Source organism: Halichoerus grypus, chromosome 2 (genome assembly GCF_964656455.1).
Source record: "Halichoerus grypus chromosome 2, mHalGry1.hap1.1, whole genome shotgun sequence".
NCBI lineage: Eukaryota > Metazoa > Chordata > Mammalia > Carnivora > Phocidae > Halichoerus > Halichoerus grypus.
The window spans coordinates 75,955,377-75,978,312 of NC_135713.1; the positions used below are offsets into that span (position 1 = coordinate 75,955,377).

At 34.8% G+C, this 22,936-nt stretch overlaps 1 long non-coding RNA gene across 2 annotated transcripts in view; it reads right to left on the reverse strand.

Moving 5' to 3' along the window:
• Positions 1-22,936, reverse strand: part of LOC118546009 (uncharacterized) — a 114,017-nt gene that overhangs the window by 47,011 nt on the left and 44,070 nt on the right. The window lies entirely within an intron of this gene.

Consider the following 22,936-nt stretch of genomic DNA (forward strand, 5'->3'; position numbering starts at 1 on the left):
ACACATTTAATATACATGAAATTTAAAACATGTACATATGTCTAACTACTAATATCAACATATATGCATTTGTATGCTGACATACAGAGGTAGACAGATCTCAACATGTTAGTAATAACACTTTCCCAAATTTGATCATGTTTTAGGACATAAAAAAAAAATTCATAAGAAATAGTAATAAAAACGAGTAAAACTACTAAAAAAATAGTAGTTACCACCATACAAATCATCTTCTTTAAAAACAATATAATTCAATTAAAAATCACTAATTTTAAAAAGTCCCTCCTCCATTCTGTTACATTTTGGGAACTTAAACACTTCTAAAAAGTTCTTCCAGTTAAAGTTCAATCACAATAGAAATTACAAAATAATTGGAAATACACAAAAATGGAAGTTAGAGCATGTTTCCTCCTCTAAACCCTCTAATCCTACCTTCAGGGTTGGGGAAGAGGCCCACATATTGATGTGACACCCAGCTTCCCCACCATTCAGTCCATCAAAAGCTAACAAAAGAAAGCACACTAACTCAAAGCTAGAGTAGCTTTTCTCCAAGGGGAGCAACAGAAATCCTCCCACCAGAACAACTGGGATTAAGTCCACATTTCCCAGAAACTTTTAGTCCTGTCTTTTAGTATAGGCCTAAGCACTATAGCCAAGACCTTATTTTCCCTTGGACAGAGCTCTAACTACCCAGTGAAGTAGAGAAAGCTCCAGAAACTCACTGGGTCATATCCTATATTACTCAAAGCCTTGCTACCACTATCTGCAATGAATCCATTGGGACTAATCTCATTATGTCTTTTTTTATCTCAGTTAGCAAAAAACTTCCTAAACTGCTAGGTTTTCTTTCTATTTCTACACCTTAATCCAGTAAAGCCCTGTAAATCTCCATTGTTTCTTCTTTTGTAGTCTTCTGTCAACTTCTTAAATTTTATTACTCTATTCCTTGAAATTCAATGTTATGCATGAGTTACACATAAAATTCTCTATACTGTCAACATATTACCTGAATGGTCCCTTCACTCATTTTGTCCAAATTGCAATCCAGCTATCACCTGGATGTACTAATTAGTGCATGAATTCCCTCATAGTGTCTCCCAATGGTGGCTTTATTTTTCTCACTAGTGGCTTTATTTTTCAGAGTCCTTATATCACTGTTTTGGAAATGAACTAGATATTCTTTTATTTCTAAAGTCACATTTAGAACATATGCCCACCAAAAAAAAAAAAAAAAAAAAAACATATGCCCACCTTTTTAGTAGCCATGTTCAAATGTAATCCCTAATAATTCTCATCTCTTGGTATTCACATTTCTGTGTAGTCCTAGCCCACACTGTGGGAAGTGATAGAGTGTGACTTTCAGAGTAGGTCATAAAAAGCATTGAAGCTTCTGCCTTTTTTCTCTTGAATCACTTGCTCTGAATCTGGCTGTCATGTCCTGAGGACACTCCACCAGCCCTATAAAGAAGTCCACATTTTGAGTGAGATTTTCTTCCACCCACCACCATCAACTTGCCAACCATGAGTGAGCAACTTTAGAAGTAAATCTTCCAGGCTCAGTAAGGAAACTCTGATGACCCCAGTCAAGGCTGACATAAAAGTTGCACTATCATAAGAGAAATTTCTAAGGCAGAAGCCTGAAGCAATGCTTCTCTTAAATGCCTGACTGACAGAAACTCTGAAACAATAAATATTTGCAGTGTTTTTATGGTCCCAAATTTTAGTTAATTGGTTGCGCAGCAAAATGTAAGTAACACAATCATTTTTTTTTCTAAAATCTCCAGCTCTGAATCTCAGGTCAACAAGCTTTATTAACCACCATATCTCATTACTGTCATCATCTGCCTAGTCCTGGGACATCACCCTTCATTTTCTAATGATTTTAGCTAATGTCTCACTGTTACTCTTTCACAGACCACTCTAGCAGGAATTCTTCCAAGTTTCCATATATAGAGAGATAATCCTTCCCTACACGCTTTTTTCATATTTTTATTTTCTAATTTGTTGGAGAGAAATAGTATCTCATTGTTTTGGTTGTATTTTTTTTTAACCATGAGTGAGTTTGAAAATGTTTTCATATTTTCAAAAACCTTTTTTCTATCTTTTCTGTTGAATCGCCTGTCCGTGTATTTTTCTCATTTTCAATCAGAGTTTTGCTACTTAACACATCAGTTTTAAGGCTTTTTTACAATTAGGACTATTAGTCTTTTGTTCTGATTACTGTAAAAGTTTCTTCCCAGTTTCACAGTTTTCACTGATTATTTTAGGTCGATTTTCACAATACAAAAGCTTTAAAAATATTTTTACGTACTCAAATTCATCAATCCTTTTACTTATTGCCTCTGGATTTTTTAAAACTTAGAAAGCCTTTCCCTGCACTGAGATTCAAGAGAATTTCACCCATATTTCATTGTCATACTTGTATAGTTGTGTGTTTTTTACTTTTGTATCTCTAATCTAACTGGATTTTTTTCTTTACACACAATGTGAGATATGGATTTTTTTTTATTACAAATGACTACCAAGATGTTCAAGCACTGGGTGTTATATGAAAACAATGAATCGTGGATCACTACATCAAAAACTGATGATGTATTGTATGGTGACTAACATAACATAATAAAATAAAATATAAAAAAATAAAAGTCTGAATAGTCAAGGCAATCTTGAGAAAGAACAAAGCTGAAGGCATCATGCTTCCTGATTTCAAACTATATTACAGAGCTACAGTAATCAAAACAGTATGGTACTGGCATAAAAATAGATACATCTATCAATGGAACAGAATAGAGAGCCCAGAAATAAAGCCATACATATATTGTCAATTAATTTATGAAGAATATACACTGGGAGAAGAACAATCTCCTCAATAAATGTTCTTGGGAAAACAACAACCACAAGCAAAAGAATGAAACTAGATCACTATTTTTTATCATACATAAAAATCAACTTGAAATGAATTAAAGACTTGAATGTAAGACTTTAAACCATAAAACTCCTAGAAGAAAATATAGGTACTATGCTCCTTGACATAGGTCTTTGCAATTATTTTTTGGATTTGATATTAAAAGCAAAGACAACAGAAGCAAAAACAAATAAATGGGACTATATCAAAAGCTTCTGCACAGCAAAGGAAATTAATAACAAAATGAAAAGGCAACCTACAGAATTGGAGAAAATATTTGAAATCATGTATCTATTAAGAAGTTAATATCTACAATATATAAAAAATTCATACAAATCTATACCAAAAAAAAAAAAAAACCAATCCAATTAAAAAATGGACAGAGGATATGAATAGACATTTTTCCAAAGAAGATATACAAATGCCTACCAGGTACATGAAAAGATGCACAACATCACTAATCATCATGAAATGCAAATCAAAACCACAATGATATACTACCTCATGCCTGTTAAAATGGTTATTATCAAAAACAAACAAAACAAAACAAAATCCACAAGTATTGGTGAGAATGTGGAGCACAGGGAACCCCTGGTGGGAAAGTAAATTGTCACAGCCAATACGGAAAATGGTATGGAGCTTCCTCAAAAAATTAAATAATTAAAAATAGAATTACCATATGATCTAGCAATTCCACTTCTGGTATTTACTGGAGGGAAATGAAAACATTAACTCAAGAAAATATGGGGGGGATATATATATGGATATATTATTCAGCTATAAAAAAAAAGGAAATCCTGCCATTTACAACAACATAGATTGTGCCTGAGGGCATTATGCTAAGCAAGATATGTCAAGCAGGAAAAAATACCTATGATCTCAGTTATATGTGAAATTTTAATTTTTTAATTTTTTTAAAGATTATTTATTTATTTATTTGGCAGAGAGCAACACAGCAAGAGGGGTAACATAAACAGGGGGAGTGGGAGAGGGAGAAGCAGGCTTCCCGCTGGGCAGGGAGCCCAATGTGGGGCTTGATCCCCAGACCCTGGGATCATGACCTGAGCTGAAGGCAGACGCTTAAGGACTAAGCCACCCAGGTGCCCCTATATGTGAAATTTAAAAAAAAAAAAAAAAAGAATTTAAACGGAGATCAAATTGATAGTTGCCAGAGGCAGGGGGTGAGGATGGGTGAAATGGGTGAAGAGATCAAAAGGTACAAAATGCCCTTAATGAGATAAATAACTGATGGGGATGTCATGTACAGCATGGTGATTACAGTTAATAATACTGTATTATATATTTGAAAGTTGCGTTGAGAGTAGATCTTAAATGTTCCCATCACAAGAAAAACGTTCCTAGCTTTCTGTGGTGACGAATGTTAACTAGACTTACTGTGTTCATATTGCAATATATTGCATATATATACACACAGTGTGTGTTTATATCTATATATCTATCTATCTATATATATATCTCAAATCATGTACAGTTGAAACTAATATAATGTTAGGTCAATTATATCTGAAAAAATAGTGGAAAAAAATCTAAATTCTATCAGACCTCAAGAAAACATTGCAACTATATTGGTTACGAAACTAAGACCTGTATCCCATCAAAAGTGGAAGGAAGGAAAAAGAGGAGAAAAAATAAAGCTTTACTCAACCACTGTATAAATAAATAACCTCCAAAGCTTAATATTCCAAGTCTGTTTTGGCATAAAGTAATGGTTTGGGGATCAGAAACATGTATAATATAATCCTTTAAAAAAATCTATTTTTGACATCTGGTATCTGCTCAGAGATGAGACATCTGGAAAGAATTTTGATTTTACAGGGGAAAAAAGTCCAGACAAACTACAAATTCACAACTTCCCTTGAACCTACCTGGGCACTGAGGTTTCAGGTGAACAAAATCTAAGAAGGTGCCTGCAGGGAAAGATGGGACAGAGACGGGTGCCTGGGTGGCTCAGTCGTTAAGCGTCTGCCTTCTGCTCAGGTCATGATCCCAGGGTCCTGGGATCGAGTCCCACATCAGGCACCCTGCCCGACAGGAAGCCTGTTTCTCCCTCTCCACTCCCCCTGCTTGTGTTCCTGCTCTTGCTATCTCTGTCTCTGTCCAATAAATAAATAAAATCCTAAAAAAAAAAAAAAAAAAAAGATGGGACAGAGGCAGTGGCTTATTGGGCAATTAGCTACAAGGTAGAGTTTATTTAGCAGAGGCTGTGAATTGGTGGATATCAGGAGTGCACTGCTGAGGGAGTGGGAAACCCCTTATGGGCCACAGAAACTGGGGAGTCTACTTCCTCTTCAGGATTTTCTCCTTGAACCCCATCAGGTGCTCATGGAAATTACTGGATAAAGTTATAAGAAGATGTCGTTAACACTGCAGATTTAGAGAAAGAATGGCAGGTATGGGGGGAAGGGCATGCAATTCTACTTGTTCCTTTCTCCACTCTATCCCTTCTGGAATAAAAGTTTCAATATGTGGAGGTTAAAAGCAATAAACACTATCACTGTTGGACACTGAAATAAACATATTACGTCTAAAGGAAAGGGACAGAAACACAAACACAAAAACAAAACCTTGCACCTGGAAGAGGAATGGAAATATGAGAGGTGGGCCCAGAAACACATCTAGGGAAGGGTAGGGGCACCAAGAGGAATAGGAGCTGAGACTCAGGGACTTAATGCTTGCCTAAGACACAGGCTAAATCAGAAAGACAAAGTACATTCTCCCCCCAACACCAGGCTAAGAAGAGTTGGATATTGTATTAGAATTCTTCAGAGAAAAGAACCAATAGAGTGTATACACAGTACCCTCAATATTGCAGAATTTTCTGATTAAATTTTCAGCCACAAAACAGCTGCTTTCTGCTTTGTCTGCTTCTCACTCCCTGCACTTGCCCTTCAGGGGCTGGCTAATGCCCTATGTGCATTATTGTTTATAAAATAGTAGGTTCATGCACGGTTTTTATAGTTGTTTTTTTCTTCATAGATTATGTCTCGTGTCCTGGCAGCGTGGTAGTGCTGAACTGTGTATAATTATGTTCTCCCTAACTCACTAAGAACTCAGCAGGACCTAGGTTACTACTTTCTCTCAAATTCTAAATATTTTTTCAGGAGTCAGCAAATGATCAGATTTTCTGAAACATAATTTCATTGATGAATCTGGAGGTTTTTTTTAGTGTCCTGTTCTCAGAGATCTTAGCTTCTTAATTTCTGGCTCTCTTTGATGTTTCCTGGCAACTTTCAAGAGCTGTTTGTTTTCAATTTTTAAGCTGAGGTTTTATAATTATTAGTGGTGGAGATTGCATCTTACATTTTGTTGAGCTCATTGATAATGTTTCATCTAATGTCCTTTTTTCTATTAAATCTTTGTTCTTGGGTATGAAATGGTTTCTTGGTTACTTTTGTTATATTGCTTTCTCATGCTGTTCACTATTCTTAAATTTGGTAAGTCTCAGATGAGTGCATTTTTCATATGCTTTAATCTGTTTGTAGATACTGATTCACAACACAGTTTTCCTTTATTAATTCTTACTGAGGGTAGTGTATGTGTGTATGTGGTGGGGGGAAATACGGGATATACAGCTGAAAATGGTATAGTCAAACTTACCTCCAATGACTGCGAGTTTATGTTGAAAATTATGTTTAGTGTTTGATCATTTAGAATCTCGATCTCCTCATGCCTAGCAGATGTAACAAAACCTATGCATATGTCCTCACCTCTCCTAAGCACAAATCTGAAATTACTGCTCACGACTGAAAGAATAACTTTCTACTGTTAAATCCTTATGCTGAGGAGATGTGAACAGTGGGGAAAAATTATTATTTTGTATAAATAATCCTAACACAGTATTACCAGAAATAATTCTAGTATTATAATAAATCTTGCCTCCAAAAGATATATCCAAGTCCTAATCCCTGGACTCTGTGCGTATTATCCTATTTGGAAAGAAGAGGTTTAAAGACGCAATTAAGTTTGAAATGGGGATAGCATTCCAAATTATCCAAGTGGGCACTCAATCCAATAGGAGACAGACAGTGACAGAAGAGAAGACAGACACCCGGAGGAGAAGGGAATGTGAAGACAGAGGCAGAATCTGACAGAGGCATGAATGCCAAAGAAGGTCAAGGATAGCTGACAGCCACAAGAAGCTGGGGAACGGAAAAAAATAGATGCCCTCCTAGAGCCTGCGCGGGGACTACAGAGCCGCCAATACCATGTTTGTCGACTTCTGACATCCAGAACTACAAAAGAATAAATTTCTGTAGTTTAGATGCCCCCAAACCAGGGTAATTTGTTATAGCATTCTTGGGAAAGTTACCTTCCTCTTTCTGGAAGATAACACTTCTAGTTTTTGAATGTCTGTGAAAACAGTCATTTTTTCCCCCAGTATACCTCCCTATAAATGTTAAAAATTTGGTTAACTTCTTCAATATTATCCAATCCACTAGCCATTTTTCAGAGATGCCTCATGAAATTTGAGCTATTAAGTGCTTTTATTGCTTAGAAACAGAAGAGAAGGCTGCCTGCCACAGTGGTCGATCCACTATCTTAAAAACAATCTTCATCATATACTGAATATACTAATTCTAATCCATTTAATTAACAGTTAACACATTAAAATAAAGTTATTTAGAAGGAATTTTAATTTCAATTGCTAGTAATTGTTCAATTTTATTTTTAATTGTTTTCATTGTACTTAAATTGCTTGAATAAAAAAAGATTATTATAAACCACATAAAAAGAACACTACAACTAGTTTTCCTTTCTAATGTGTCTTCCTTTTTACACGTAATTCCTGTTGGAGTTACTCCATCTATGTATGAAAGAATGAAAAGTATAGAAATTAAATACTATTGTGCAAAAAGAATATGGATATCATGCTATTCAACTTAGAAATTTGCTTGGGAAGGCATTTCTAACAGAATTTCTTAACCTTGGGGATTGCCAGAAGAAGCTGAAGTGATACTGTTAAGTGAAAGTTTACAATCCCTTTAGTAGAGATAGAGAATTAAACTCCACTTAGCAAATTTCACTGTTTCCCTTAAAGCTGCTTTCATTGCTAATGCAAAAAAAAAAAAAAGGATAAAATTAAACAACTAAATTATTTTCACAAGTTTCAGGGAGATTTACATAATCTAGACCTTTCTTAAGTTTCATTTTATACTTTGGAGTTTTGAGAGCTTTGATTTTTAAGCACATGACAGATAAGATTCAGCCTTAGAAGACTGCGCTTTGACACTATAAATCGGTCATACCACACACACTGAGATTTATTGTCGTTTACAGTCACTTTGTACTCAAGGTAGAGGTTTAAAGCATTGGTTGTTAACACCTGTATTACAGAATTTGAAGAAACCCCTAGGGTTTGTCAGTCAGTTATGCAAGTTGAGACAGTAAATAACGAACTCAATTGCCAGGACAGAAAAGACACGTTATTTTTGTAGAGTTTAACAACCAAGACAAAATTACTGGTCTCATGACAGAAGCTTAAGTCCTATAATTAAACTTATTACCCTGTGACCTTGGATGCTGATTGTCCATTTGATGTTGAAACCAGCTGCTGACTCACAGGTTCCAGGTGGCACAGATAAAATGTGACAGTGAAAACTGGTCAAAGATTCTGCCTGTTTTGGGGTATTAGAAACCATTCACCAACACAAATGAATGATTCACAGTGATTCTACATGGTTAAATGTGTGAAAAGAGAGAATTGTAGTAAGGAAAATGATTTGTGATTTGACTATTATCTGGGCTCGTTTCTTAACCTCGGGGATTGCCAGAAGAAGCTGAAGTGATGTTGGTAAGTGAAAGTTTACAATCACTTTAGTAGAGATGGAGAATTAAACTCCATTAGCCTTATTTCAAATGAAGCTTTATATCATATTAAGGAGTGAATAAACATGCTTTAAAAGAGCTTGTTTTTGAGAACCATAAGATGATTAAACAAACAATCTGACTTGTAAATACTTTCTTGATAACCTTTGGTCTCTCTGGAAGGACATGTTTACAGACCATTTTTCTAGAAGCCTGGAGGCTATCATATATAACTGACAAACACCAATAAATGAATCTCTTGTTGGGGCGCCTGGGTGGCTCAGTCAGTTAAGCAGCTGACTCTTGGTTTCAGCTCAGGTCATGATCTCAGGGTTGTGAGATTGAGCCCCGCGTCAGAGTCCCTGTTCAATGAGGAGTGTGCTTGAAGATTCTCTCCCTCTGCTCTGACCCAAACACACACTCTCTTTCTGGCTCTCTCTCAAACAAATAAAATCTTTAAAAAAATGAATCTCTTGGGAAGATGGAATAGAGCATACCTATCAACTATTAGACATTGAGTATGATTATCTATACATACAGATCATCAGATCTTACATATATCCTTTGATTACAAAAATAAGTAACAAAAAATCCTTACTTGAGGAATATTATATAACTGAAAAGCAATTCCACAGTATAACCCCGGAACTTTAGCCATCATCAGGTCTTAATCTGACAAATCACAATATACAATTTTTCCCTGACACTCCAATTTCCATGCTGTTTTTTTTTTTTTTTTTAAAGATTTTATTTATTTATTTGAGAGAGAGAATGAGATAGAGAGAACATGAGAGGGGGGAGGGTCAGAGGGAGAAGCAGACTCCCTGCTGAACAGGGAGCCCGATGCGGGACTCGATCCCAGGACTCCAGGACCATGACCTGAGCCGAAGGCAGTCGCCTAACCAACTGAGCCACCCAGGCGCCCAATTTCCATGCTGTTTGGAGCTAATATTGTTTAGTGCTTAATTCTAGCGTAAGTCCTTAATGACTCTGGTAACAAGGTCCCAGCGGGTAAGAAGTAACATTCTGGTTTTCATGTGTCTGAACAACCCCACAGATCTACCCGAGAGTTTTGCTACTCCCACTGCTTCTCTCCACCTACTGTTTCAGCAGCCAGTAATATAAAGGGATCATCACAGCAAATGTTTTTTGTACTTTACATCTCCCTATTCCCCAAAGTGACTGTTGCTCATATGAGTCCTTTAGTCTGAAACGTGTCTTGCTCCCTGTGGGTTACAGATATTTAAAGTAAAGCTCAGATGTAAGAACAGTGCTAAATATACCCTAAAGTTTTATGTTTTGTTTTTCAAATATAAGAAGACTACTTACAGACTAGCAAAATAGAGACTACATGTCAAAAATATATACTTGTTATAAATAAGAGTATTAGTTGTTTTTTGTCACAGTTATTATTTTTATTATTCCATTCTGGCTTAATAATATTAAGGACTTAACATTTAGAAATCTCTGTATATTACTTAATGATATTTTTATAAATTGAATGTCATTAGAAATTTTGATAATTGTATGTACTTATCATTTATCATAGACTTTAAAGTTTATAAATAACTTTCCATTAAAATTTTTGTATTTAGCATTAGAGAAGTTCACTTCATCAGTGGTTAAAGTAATTATATTTCTTTTAATGATAAAATGTTTTAAGTAACTGATAAAAATAATGTATGTCCTGGGCGCATGGGTGGCTCAGTCGGTTAAGCATCTGCCTTTGGCTCAGGTCATGATCCCCAAGTCCTGGGATCAAGCCCTGCATCAGGCTCCTTGCTCAGTGGGGAGTCTGCTTGTCTCTCTGCCCCTTCCCTGCCTCAGGCTCTCTCTCTCTCTCTGTCTCACTCTCTCTCTCAAATAAATAAAAATAAATAAAATCTTTAAAAAATAATAATAATAATGTATGTCCTAAATTAACTTTCCTTCATTCTTTATTACATGGGTTCAATATAGATGTTCCTATTCCTGATTTTCATTTCTTCTCCTCCAACCATCCTCAAAACATACCTATTTTAAATTTTATTTAGTAAATTCTTTAACAATTTCTTTAACCATTTCTTTAATTTTCTTTAATTATTTGATTGCTTCAATGTTAAACTCTTATTCTAATTTTTCTACTAAGTACATTATGTAATCAACCAATTAATTTGAAGACCTATGTCAATGAAGCATAAAGTGCAAATAATTCAAGCAAATAAATTTTCAAATGGAAAGAGAATTCTATCACCAAACTGACAGTTGCTTACAGGATGAGAAATTACACAAAAGAAAATGATCTGGAAATTAGATAAAACCCTTGGATGGCACATAAGCCACAAAAATAGATTTTTATTTCACATGCAAAGTCATATTTGGTATCATACCCTAGGGCTTATTTTCTTTCATTACATCACATTGCAGAGAATATTTTTTCACAATTTCCATTGCTTCTTTCGTTCTTTTCCATATTCTTTTCATACTCATAGTGCACATACTCTCAAACAATCTGTTTAAACTCTAGTCTCATCTAAAATTCTAATGTCACTTGGAATAAAGTGGAAAAAATAGTGTAGCAGAACTCTGTTCACTCTTTAAGCTGTGTTTTAAAGTCCACACAAGAGCTAGTTGTTACATATTACAATAGATAGGTTTTGCTTCAGAGGCTTATTACTTTTACTGATTAACGATACCGTCTTTCATCTGCCTAGAGAATGCTGGATTCTTTCAGGAAAAAGGTAAAGGTTGTTGAAAAAAAACACTTGCCAAATGGTATCCATTAGAGTATAACAGAAAGGAAGTTACTTCTCTTCTAGTTGAATAAGACTGAATAAGTAGTCCTGTGAACAAATCTGCAGACAAGCAAAAGCTTAAGCACTGTGTAATTATAAAAGAATAGATAGTGATGTTTATACAATCCCCACAAAATTCAGTATTTAAGATAGGCTGGGAAAATAATCATGCAGATAAATTGCAGTTATTTTGTTGTTTTTAGGTTGGGAAATTTGCAGTTTCTACTGCTATTTTTTTACTTTCTTACATATTTTTTTCAGTCTATATATTTAGAAAGAACTATGTATAAAGATAATGGCATCCCACAAATTCTGGTTTGTTCTAATGCAGAACTCAAATCTTCAACTATGTAGTCACTATTAAAAAATCATATGTCTCTCTTTAAAATAATTTGAGATGCGTATAAATTGAGTTTCAGAAATATCAATGTGGACAAGACTATAAAGTCAGTAAGAACCATAAAACTCCTGACACTCATGTAGTGCTACTTCCATCTGATTGAGTCATCTTTATAAATAATGGCATATCAACACCCAGCATAATCACTAGGTAGTGTATTAAAAGGTACACTAATATATACATATATATATTTTTCTATTTTATAAAATAGTGATTATCTCATTGCATTTAGGACAATTATATCCCTAAAAAATTTTTAACAATACAAAAACAACAACACAATTAAATATCCAAGTACAAGTAAGTAAAATAAAACTTTCAATGTGCCTCAACAGAAAAAAAGAAAATCACTAACTAGGTTTACAATGAAAGGGAATGGACAATGACACTGATCCAGAATGATTTGAAAGGTGATATCCTTAAAAAAAAAAAAAAAAAAAAAGTGACATCTTGATAAAGAAGTATTGGCAAATAATGTAGAAAGAAGGGGCACCTGGGTGGCTCAGTCGCTAAGTGTCTGCCTTCAGCTCAGATCATGATCCCAGGGTCCTGGGATCAAGCCCCGCATCCCTGCTCAGCAGAAAGCCTGCCTCTCCCTCTCCCCCTGCTTGTGCTCCCTCTCTCGCTGTGTCTCTCTGTCAAATAAATAAAATCTTAAAAAAAAAAAAAAATGTAAATGAGGTCAGACATTAAGACCTCCCTCACCGATATTTAAATATAATTTTTAAAAGTTAGAAAAAAACCTACAAAACAAACTAATATACAAATTGACAATATCAAGGAGAAAATTATAAGTACAGTTTAATGCTGTGAATCTTACAAATAAGTCAGCAAAGAAAACTTTCACTTCTGGCTATATAAGAGTACCTTGTAGGACCAATTCTTATTTAAATGGAATTAGGAGTTGATATCCCAGTGATAAGGAAGGAACAAAGTGAGGTGAATCTCAATTTTTTTGCTAGTTTTCCCCAGAGATATTTACCATATCATAAGTGGCAAAGGTAAAGATATGAAGAGCTGAGCAGAAAGTTGTAACTGAGAGAGTAAGAAATATAAGGGTTTTATGTGGTCAGAGCTGAAGAGACAAGTGATGGTGTTTAGGACATTTATGAATTGAGGTTATAACATCTTAGAGAAAACAAAAAGTCAAATGGAGTCTTACGTTTTGTAAAACATTTTCCCTAATCCCTACGATGTGTTTTTATTTGAGTGCAGCAATTAAAAAAGGCTGATAATTAAGTATAAAGTAGAAGGTAAGAGTCTCAGAAGTCAAACAGGGCTTTTGGCAGATTATTATGGAGATCCTTGTGCATATAAGGCGTAGGATCCCTAGAGAAAGAGTAGGGCTTTAGGACAGACTCTGAAGGGAGACGCGTTAAAGGAAGAGCACTATGGAAATCGACCAATCAAAATAAAAATGGAAAACTCCTTAGAATCACCTCAATCCAAGAGTGATTCAGATCACCTACCCCTTCTCTAAATGCTTCCAGAACCAAAACATACACTTTCGCAGGAAGATGACGTTATTCAGAATCTCACATAAAATATCTACATTAAGCAAAATTATAATCATACCAGAAAGTAAGACCAAGAGAAACACCAAAAAAATAGAAAAAGTCTCCTAGACAATCCAGATATCAGTATTTTCAAATACTGTCTTTAGGGGCGCCTGGGTGGCTCAGTTGGTTAAGCAACTGCCTTCCGCTCGGGTCATGATCCCGGAGTCCTGGGATCGAGTCCCGCATCGGGCTCCCTGCTCAGTGGGGAGTCTGCTTCTCCCTCTGACCCTCCTCCCTCTCATGCTCTCTCTCAAATAAATAAATAAAAAATCTTAAAAAAAAAAAAAATACTGTCTTTAACCATTAATAACAAGGTCAAAAATACAAATGAGATGCAAAATTTCAGCAATAAATTGAAACTTATAAAAGAAACAAGGTGGACCTTCTAAAACTGAAATATATAGTAGATGAAATTATAAATTCAGCAAATGAACTTAAGAGCACATTAGAGGGGCTGCTGGGTAGCTCAGTTGGTCAAGCCTCTGACTCTTAGTTTTGGCTCAGGGCCATGGGATCAAGCCCCATGTCAGGCTAGGTGCTCAGCAGGAATCTGCTAGAGATCTTCTGCCTCTCCCTCTCTATCTGCCCCTCCGCCTGCTCTCTTTCTCTTTAAAATAAATAAATAAAATCTTAAAAAAAAAAAAAAAAGAACAAATTAGACACAACTGAAGAGACAACATTTGAATAGAATGATAGATTAGTAGAAAAGATGCTACTTGGGGCGCCTGGGTGGCTCAGTTGGTTAAGTGACTGCCTTCGGTTCAGGTCATGATCCTGGAGTCCCTGGATCGAGTCCCACATCGGGCTCCCTGCTCAGCAGGGAGTCTGCTTCTCCCTCTGACCCTCCCCCCTCTCATGCTCTCTCTCTATCTCATTCTCTCTCAAATAAATAAATAAAATCTTTAAAAAAAAAAAAAAGAAAAGATGCTAATTGAAGAAAAGAGACAAATTTATTATGAAAATACATAAAACAGAATAAGCACTATAGTGGTCATAAATAAAAATATGTAATCCAGAAGAAAGGAGCAGAATAATAGGGCAAAGTCTATTAGAAGAGACAGTGGATCAAAAGCTGATAAAACTGAAAAAAAAAATGGCAAAAGAAATTATTTAGAAAGATTTTAGAAGTTCTACAAAACCCAACAGGATGAATCTGAGAAAACCACACTTAGCATCATAATGAAAGTGTTTAAGAAGAAAATGAAAACAAGAGCTTGAAAGTAACAACAACAACAAAACCTGCAATTCACATTTAAAAGAACAACAAAGTAACAAAGCATTGTATTCACAAGAGAAATAATGAATTTCCATCTTCTAAATGCTAAAATAACTGCAAACATAGTATTTTATTTTCTGTGGGAAATAGCCTTCAGAGATACTGGCAAATGAAAGACAGTTTCAGACAAACAGAAACTAGAATCTGGAACCGCCACTAGGAGAACATGGCTGGGCATTTCTGACTTGAGTCTTTCATGAGGTAGTATTCAGATACCAGCCAGGGCTGCAGTTATCTCAAGGCTGAAATGGGGCTGGATGATTTGATTCGGCAGTGACTGACTCCCACAGGTTTGGAAGTTAGAATTAGCTATTGATGGGAGACCTCAGTTGTTCTGGAGGACTCTCCAAAAGACAGCTTGAGTGTTCTTACAGCATGTTAGTTGGAGTCTCACTGACTGAACAAAGTAGGGGTCCAAGAAAGAAGCTGGTATGCCTTTTACAAAACAAAATGAATAACAAAAAGCTAGTACTATAACGCGTAATTAGAGAAATGTAAATTAAACTACGCTATGATTCAATTTTTCACCTTCAATTTCTCAGATTGCTAAAAAAATTAAAATATCTGTTAAAAATTAAAAATATGAATGACAACATATTCTGAGCATGAATCGGGATAAACAGGTATCATATATACTTCAAACTAGGGAAGAATTTGTCAACATCTAACAAAAGTACATTAGCATTAACTTCTGACCCAGCAAACTCACTTCTATGAATTTAGGCTGGAGATAAATCAAACAACAACTTGAAAACACACATTTGCACACTTATTCATGCAATATTAGCTGTAATTAAAAACAGAAAAAGGAAAAAAAAATGAAACACTATCTCCATTGATAGGAGAGTGATTAAACAGACAGTACTTCTGCATGATGAAGCATTATGTAGCTACAAAAAATGATGATGACCTCTATGAATGGATAGGAAGTGATATCCAGGATATATTTTTAACTGAAAGAAGCAAAATACAAAAGAATATCTATAATGAGTCATTTTTTCATTTACTAAAAACGTGGCAAAAATATAAATGTATTTATTCTTTTCTTTGCAAAAATAAAGATAGAGAAAGTAAATCAAATACTAATGGTATTGATTACTTACAAAGAGTGGGTGGCAAGAGGGTTGAAAAGATAGAAGGGTGAAGATGACATTCTCTGTATTCCTCTGTGTACAATTTTCACTTCTGGACCCATATTACTAGTTTGTATACTAGTTTCCATATTTATGTTACTAGTTCACATACCAAAACAAACAGACAAATAAAAAATTGCTGATTCTACAGCTGGAGTTTGAAGAATAAAACTCTGGAACAGCTTTTGTGTATGTGTGTGCCAGAAAATAAAGTCATTAAAATATTGGTAGATCGATATATAGCACACATTTACAAGAGTGCACATGTAAATACACACATATCTATTTACATGCATGTATAACATATAGGTATACTTCATAGTTTGTCTGCTAAGGGAGAGTTGTAAGAAGATAATCTTCAAAGAATAAGCACAATGAGATTTGGGTTTTTTTTTTTTTTTTTTTTTAAAGATTTTATTTATTTATTTGACAGAGACACAGCGAGAGAGGGAACACAGGCAGGGGGAGCGGGAGAGGGAGAAGCGGGCCTCCCGCTGAGCAGGGAGCCCGATGCGGGGCTCGATCCCAGGACCTGGAATCATGACCTGAGCCGAAGGCAGACGCCCAACGACTGAGCCACCCAGGCGCCCCGAGATTTGGGGTTTTAATCACAGTTTCTAAAAATGGAAATTTTGTCTCCTCTTTATATAGATTAGAACCTAATTTTCTCAAATTCTGTTACTGTAACAGAAATGACTACTATATTGTTTTGTTTATTTAGTACTTGCTTCATTGAGGAATAGGTGTTGAATTTTATAAAAGGTATCTGGGGGGTATTTCTTAACTTGGTCATGAGATTTTTCTTTTATTACCATTAATGCAGTTAATTAAATTAATGTATTTTATATTATTGAAACAAATTTCCATTCCTTTATTAAATACTCCATGGCCCTAATATTTCTAAAGCACAAATATTTTACCCTTTTAATATTTCATTTTGGATATTTAAATTTATATGTGAAAGTGACATGGACTTATAGTAGTATTACTATTCAGCCTGAAGTGACATGGACTTATAGTAGTATTACTATTCAGCCTGAAGTGACATGGACTTATAGTAGTATTACTATTCAGCCTGAAGTGACATGGACTTATAGTAGTATTACTATTCAGCCTGGTATTAAGACTTCTCTAGCCTTTTATTTTTCTTATTTTTTTTTTACTATTTCATTTATTCATTTGAGAGAGAGAGAACACCAGCTCTCTGGTGGGAGGGAGAGGGAGAAGCGGACTCCCCGCTGAGCTGGGAGCCCGATGTGGGGCTCCATCCCAGGACCTGGAGATCATGACCTGAGCCAAAGGCAGACGCTTAACCAAATGAGCCACCCAGGCACCCCTCTAGCCTTTTAAAATAGCTTAAAGAGTTTTTATTATTGCCTATGACTCAAAACAACTCTGTCTCTTACAGGTTTAAAAGAATGAATATTACAACTATATGCCTGCAGTTTTTAGGTTTGTATTTCTCTTCTCACCCAAGTGATTTTTGAATAAAAGTTTTTCTTTAATTTTCTGGTGGAAGGACTTTTGAGTTTTTTATTCTTTTGTTTTATTGATGATTTCCAGTTTTACTGCTCTGTGATGAGAGAATGATGTATTTCTATTTCATGAAAATTACTATTTTCTCTCTCACCATCATTTTTTAAATGTTGATATGCATTTGAAAAGGTGATGTATCTTCTGTTATCACTATAGAAATTTGGTGCATATCCATAAATCTCAGTGATCATGTTGCTTAACTCTTCTGTGATCCTTTGTTTTACTCCCTAATTCCATTCTCTCTTCCACCCCAGAAGTAACCACTATTGTTCAACTGATGAATTTCTTCCTCATCCACATTTTATAATTTCACTACACATTTATTTGTCTATAATAAATTAATAGCCTCATCTATGTCTTCCTATATTGGTGAAAGCATCCCTAGGTTTTTTAAGTGTATACATGAAAATAGAATAACAGATATACAAACCTAAACTATTATGGGGTGTTATTATTAATATTTTACTTTATTTCCTTTACAGGATAGTATTTTTAAGCCATTCAGATTTTTAAACTTTTGTTTGTTTCATTTATCTCTTTATTTATTCCTTTATTGTGTGCTGGTGTAAAACAAAATTGACAATTTTTTATAGTGATTTTTCAGCATGTGCACACTTTTAGAATTTCATTAATTGTAGTTTCTATGTAGACATTGGTTTTATTGATACATAATTTGATCTTTTGCAAATAATTTTTTTTTTTTTGCTTTCTATCCTTTATTACATAGTTTTCTTGTTGTATTATGTTGGCTAGAATTAGCAATACAATATTGAATAGAAGCTCTGGTAATTAGCTTCTTGTCTCAATCCCAATTTTTTAATCAGCATGAAAATAATTCTAATGTTTCAACATTAAATAAAAATTACTAGAGGTTTTAGATAGACATTTTAGTTACAAAAAAAAAAAACTGCACATGGTAAATGTTTTTAACATGAACAGAAAGTAACATTCTGTTAATATTCATGTGTGTATGAATAATTTCCTTAATATTTAATCATCCATGTTTTTTTGATTTAAAACTTACTTGGTCACAATGTATGATTTTATTTACAGATAGATAAATTAAGTATACTTATATTTTAATAAGAAATCATTTTGTGAAGACATTTTTGGAGACTGCAATTAATATTAAAAATGATGTGGGAGGTTTTCCCCTTCTATTATGTCAGAAAAGAAATGGTATAAGATAGGGCATGTCATTTCTTTGAAGTTTGGTAAAATTCATTGTATAAGTGCATGTGACTGGTGCTTTCTTGGTGCACAGATTTTTTAGTACTGGCTAGATTTCTTGGTAAGATGGTTAAAATTATATTTACATATGTTTACAATTTTGTATTATTTTTGTAATTTTAATTTCTTTGTAAAATGTCTAATTTTGTTAAAGTTTATAAATAGAACCACTGCACCTATTCTTTTTTTTTTTTACAGTGTAGTTTTTTTTTTAAGTCTTTATTTAAATTCCAGTTAGTCAACATACAGTGTAATATTAGTTTCAGGTGATTCAGCACTTCAGGTGATTAGAATTTAGTGATTCAACACTTCCATACAACACCTGGTGCTCTTCACAAGTGCTCTCCTTAATCCCCATCACCTATTTTACCCATCCCCCACAGCCACCTCTCCACTGGTAACCCTCACTTTGTTCTCCACAGTTACTACTATACCTGCTCTTACTTGAATATTACAGATATGATGTGTCAGCAAGTCACCATGCCCCTCCTTTCCTACATACATAAAAGTGCCAGGATGACCTTGACTAAGTCATCACCTATTTGGGAAATATAATTATGCTTTAACAAAAAGACATGAAAAAGAAACTCCTGGAAAAGCTATTTTGGCCGATTTCTAGCTAGGATACTGTGGCAATACAATGCAGAAAATGCTGTAACTATACTGTAGACACAATATGAAGACATTTCTCCCCACAGCTCTTACTCATTACCTTTAGAGACTGCATGTTTCAATTTGAAGCCTCTAAGACTTTTCTTTATAAATCTGATGCATAATAAAAACATTTATTTGTTCCTTTTCTGCACTTTCAGAAGCCTCATATCTTTTTAACTTATAAACATTTTTAAGGAGGCACATAGCTTGTTATTTAGTTAGCATTTAGGCTACCCAAAGATAGCAGCTCAATAAATAAATTCAATAATTAAATTTCCCTATCTGCAAATATTTATCCTAAAATAATTTTTTCAGTCTTCATTTTTTTATAAAGAGAATAGGAAGAATAAGGAAAACATACATATATTATAATGTATGAGAAATATATTTTGACCATATTATAAAAGAGACTTTTCAAAAAACTTCAATAAACTACATCAAATAAATTTTGAACATTTGGAATGTACCAGATCTCAAATTAGATGCTGTGAGGATTGAGGCATATGTTTCTAACCTGATGATACTTACAGGAGCTGACTCACACTCCCATCAAAATAATTTTATTTTATTTTAATTAATTAATTAATTTATTTTTATAGAGAGAGAGAATGAGCAGGGTGGGGAAGGGCAAAGGGAGAAGGAGAGAGAGAGAGAATCTTAAGCACGCTCCACAACTAGCATGGAGCCCAACATGGGGCTCGATGTCATGACCCTGAGATCATGACCTGAGAGTCAGATGCTTAACTGACTGAGCCATCCAGACAATCCCCAACAAAATAATTTTAAAGAAAATATATTTTAAAAATATATTTAATTTTGGGACGCCTGGGTGGCTCAGTTGGTTAATCGTCTGCCTTTGGCCTGGCTCATGATCCCAGGGTCCTGGGATTGAGTCCTGTATCGGGCTCCTTGCTTGGTGGGGAGCCTGCTTCTCCCTCTACCTGTTCTGCCTGCCCTTCCCCCTGCTTGTACTCACTCTTGCTATCTCTCTCTCTCTCTGACAAATAAATAAAAATAAAAATATATATATTTAATTTTTTTATGTTTTTTTTTTAAAGATTTTATTTATTTGACAGAGAGAGACACAGCGAGAGGTACATAATAGAACTTCTATTAGGGGGAGTGGGAGAGGGAGAAGCAGGCTTTCCTGATGAACAGGGAGCCCGATGCGGGGCTCGATCCCTGGACCCTGGGACCATGACCTGAGCCAAAGGTAGACGCTTAACGACTGAGCCACCCAGGTGCCCCAAATTTTTTTATAAGTTTAAGTGTGATTTCCTTTTTGATTGCAACAATACTTCATAAAATTGCTAAGTGAAAAACGTTTAGAAGCAAACTGTAATTCCTATATATTAAACATGTTAATTTGCAATAACAATTTGGAAACATTCAAAGAATTTTTATTTTCCTTATCTCATCCTAGTAAGATATCCCTTACTTAGGGATAAGTTGCTATCCCTCCTAGTAAGTGGTAAGTTGCTATCCATCACATTTCAGTTTTTGTCACCATTAAGTGATACAAAGATCTGGAGTATTTATTCTTAAAATAGAGAAATAAAAGGGCACCTGGGTGGCTCAGTCTGTTAAGCATTTGCCTTCAGCTCAGGTCATGATCCCAGGGTCCTGGGATCAAGCCCTCTGTTGGGCTCCCTGCTCAGTGGGGAGTCTACTTCTCCTTCTGCCTCCCCCCATGCTCATGCTCTCTCTCTCTCAAATAAATAAAATCTTTTTTTAAAAAATAGAGCAATAAAGTTTTACCTGACTTCTCATTTCATAAAATTAAATATATACAAAACCTGGTACATAACTGCCTCAAATAATCTTTATAAAAAGCATTATTTGAAAATTAGACACTATCGCTTTTTCTTTTAAACTGAAAACTTTAAACATTTCATTAATTGTAGAGCATTTTTGACTGCAAATATTTCTCACTGTAATCAGTGATTTTGTATAATAAAGATTGGAAATAATTTAGTAACATTAAACTTATGTTACAAAATTTGTATTTGCTGTTGTAAAACCAGAATGAAATGGCATATACTTCTATACTACAATGTTTAATTTAATGGAAATACAGAAAAGTAATTATTCTAGAAAAACATCTAAATATGCAATTCAGTGACATAGTCTCCTAAGTTTAATTAAAATTACTTCCTGTTTAGGAAAACAGAAAGATCTGCAGTCTACTATTGACCATCCCAATCAAATGTCCCTTATGTGCCAAGACAGAGATTAATATACCTTCTTCTCTCATGGACCACCTTCATATCCTAAAGCATGATTACATATCTGAGGTTTCAAGCCATCTCCTTGATAACAGAAAGCATTTACTGAAGTTCTATTATGTACCAAATGTCCTCAGGGATTATGTACATTACCTCCTCTAATTTTTCAACAACCACTTAAGATAGGTAATAATTTAAATAATATCTGTCTATAACAACTATATCCCAGATACTTCTAAATTTCCACAATTTCAATAACACTATTTTAAAAAAGCATAAAGTTTCCACCCTCATGGACCTTATGTTCTCGTGGTGGTGGGAAGAAGAAAGAGTCAGAAAATAAACATAACAACTTATTAAAATACAAAATGTCATTTGCAGATGTTATTTTTAGAAAGCAGAGAAAGGAAATAGAGAGATTGGATAGTCAAACCAGGTCTCCCTTAGTTAGAACATAATTTTTTTTTTTTGAGATTTTTTTAATTTTTGAATCTTTACTATAGCTAGTATTTTTTTTCTTTTTTTTCATTTTATTTTATTATGTTATGTCAGTCACCATACATACCTCATTAGTTTTTGATGTAGTGTTCCATGATTCATTGTTTGCATATAACACTCAGTGCTAGAGAGACGATATTTTAATAAAAATCTAAAGTAGATGAGAGATTGAGTAATGCAATATCTGGAGAAGACCATCCCAAATCTAAGGAACAAGAAAGGGGAAATCTTTTGGGGGAAAGATTCCTGGTTTGTTTGGGAGTATCTTGAACAACAGTGTAGCCGAAGGTGAAGAAGTGCAGGTAAGAGTTTCAGATGATGAAGAAAGAATGGGAAAGAGCTATCAGATCCCAAAATATTTGTGATATTTTTAACAACTTTGGCTTTCACTGAGATAAAAAGGCTTTGAAGTGATTTCAAAAGAAGAGGGACATATGCTCACTTGGAAACACTGTGGCTTCATGAAGAGAATGACTGAAGGGAGAAGGGAAGCAGGGAGATCAGACAGGAAGCTATTGTGATAACTCATTTCAGGGCTGAAGATGGTTTGGACCAGTGGCTTTATGACTGTGGGGATGAAGAGGTTGTTGAGAAGTGGTCTCCTACTGGATGAAAGGCAGAGTCAATAGGATTTTGCTGAGGGTTTGAATATCAGATATGAGGGAAGGAGGGGAATTGAAAAATTTAGCCTGAGCACCTGGAAGGAAGAGGTTAAAATTTGCTGAGATGGGAAAGACTGCCCTGAGACTCTAAGAAGTTTATCTTTTGAAGTATTATGTATGAGGTGCCAATTAAACAGCCAAGTGTAATATCAAGTAAGCAGCTGCAGACATGAGCCTGGATTTCAGGGGGAGATCTAGGCTGAAGACGTAAATTTGGGAGTTGTTTGTAAACAGATGATACTCAGTGAACCATGAGAC